Raw genomic sequence first — 2304 nt, 5'->3', positions numbered from 1 at the left:
GCCCCGGCTGTAGGGCGGCCTGCGGGCGGGGCTGGCTCCGCTTAAAGAGCCCGGCGGAGCCGGGGAGGCGGGGGCCGTGCCGCTGGTGCCGGTACACCCACACGGGGTAACTGCCTGGCAGGAGTGTGTGTGTATATATATGTGTGTATATATACATATATACACACATATATATACGGGAGGGCTGGAGCACCTTTCCTACGGGGACAGGCTGAGAGAGTTGGGGTTGTTCAGCCTGGAGAAGAGAAGGCTGCGGGGAGACCCTACAGCAGCCTTCCGGTACTTCAAGGGGGCCTACAGGAAAGACGGGGACAGACTTTTTAGCAAGGCCTGTTGTGACAGGACAAGGAGCAATGGTTTTAAACTAGGGGAGGGCAGATTCAGACTGGATTTAAGAAAGAAATTTTTAACAATGAGCATGGTGAAACACTGGCACAGGTTGCCCAGAGAGGTAGAGGAGGCCGCATCCCTGGAAACATTCAAGGTCAGGTTGGATGGGGCTCTGAGCAACCTGACCTCGTTAAAGATGTCCCTGCTCTTGTAGGGGGGTTGAACTAGATGACCTATAAAGGTCCCTTCCGATCCAAAGCATTCTATGGTTCTGTGATTATATATATATATATATGTATGAGTGTGTGTGTGTGTGTGCGTATGCATGCTTTCCCAGGTGGAGGTGGTGCTTTGCACAAGTACGAGCGGGGGTCAGGCAGGGTGCTGCACCGTCATGGGTTTGTTTACAGAAGTGTTTTAAATAAGACTTATCACTGAAGGTTCTTAGACACACTGAGCTGTCACAAGACAAGGAAGGTGGAAGCTCTGTGTTGGCTTTTAACTGTTTAAAATACAAGATATAGAGGGAATATATTGTCGATGCCTAGGAATTGATAGATTATTTCAGAGCAGTCTGCTTTGGGCCCTGTGTTATACAACGTACTCATTCATCACCCAGACACGGGATGAGAGATGATGCAGTTTTATTCAAAATGGGTGACCTAAAGCTGACTGCCACCAATTGCGTAAGGATCACAGGACACAAAGGACTGAGCCATAAAATGGTGGAAATTAATTTCTGGTAAATGAAAAGCAACGCATTGGGAAAGATAAACTGTATATATACATACACATCCAAACCAGTTATATATATTCAGTGGTGGCACCTATTCAGGAAATGTCAGCTTAATGCTCAGTACAGACCAAAGAAGCAAGCAGAGCATTGGCAGTGATTAGAAATGGGAGAGTGAGCAAAACAAGATGCTTGACTGTATTAGTATATAGAGGACTCTATAAATCTAGAGCACACCTGCTGTGTACGAACAGCACACGCGTTCTTCCTCCCAGCTCAGCAGAGGTGTAAGAAACAGAGACAGAACAGATTAGGCCTCCAAACTGGAAAAAGGATGACTGAGAGAGGTTATGACAGGGGTCTGGAAAATCATCAGTGGTTTGGAGATGAATAGAGGCAAACTAATCATTACTTTGTATAATTCAAGAACAAGGAGGCACCCACTGAAATGATCTGGCAGCAAGTCTAAAAGAGGAAGAGATTTTTCACAACAAATTGTTAAACAGAGGAACTCATTGCAACAGGCTGTTGTGGAGGCTAAATGAATAAATCGGCTCATGAGAAGCCAGGGAAAGTGATGGGGGATGGATCCAGGTGCTGTCACTGGTCTCAGCAGGAGCTCTGCACTCTGGGGATTCCGGGGAGGAATGACGAGACCCTAAATGGCCCAAGAAGACCCCCTGAATGGCCCAAGCTCTGAGGATACACCCGCCTCCCAGTGCATCTTCCTGTCTTCCCATCCTGCCCTCAGCCCAGCAGCCTCTTAATCCCTGCAACAACCTCCACAGTCTCCTATAACCCCCCCTCTTCCTTCCTCCTCTGAGACCTGCTGCCTGCAACCGAGGCCTCTCCCCGTGCTGCAGCCCCTGCCAGCTGGATCCTGTGCCCAGTCCATCCCTTCGAAGGTTGCCCACCTTGCATGCCGGGTGGCAGACACTCCTCTCCACCGTCCCCATGGCTCTGACTGCAGCAGGAGAAGGAGAAGCAGGACACCCTGCTGCCCTTTAAAGAAAAGCAGCACACCACTTGCCCGTCAGGCTGTCACAGGACAACTCCATTCATGCACTGTTTCTCCGTGCAAGCTTTACTCAACCAGCTGGAGACAGGATAGTAAGCTACCTGGATTTTTATAATGTCTATTTTGCTGCCTGTGGGTCTCTGATGTTTCTCAGCACCATATGAGGCTGCTGCAGGAGTTTTTGTCCCTGCCGTTTCCAATGGGGTGCCTTTCCCCTGCTCCC

The sequence above is a fragment of the Ciconia boyciana genome, chromosome 6 (assembly GCF_034638445.1).
Source record: "Ciconia boyciana chromosome 6, ASM3463844v1, whole genome shotgun sequence".
NCBI classification, from domain to species: domain Eukaryota; kingdom Metazoa; phylum Chordata; class Aves; order Ciconiiformes; family Ciconiidae; genus Ciconia; species Ciconia boyciana.
Note: the sequence above shows the minus strand (reverse complement) of the source record.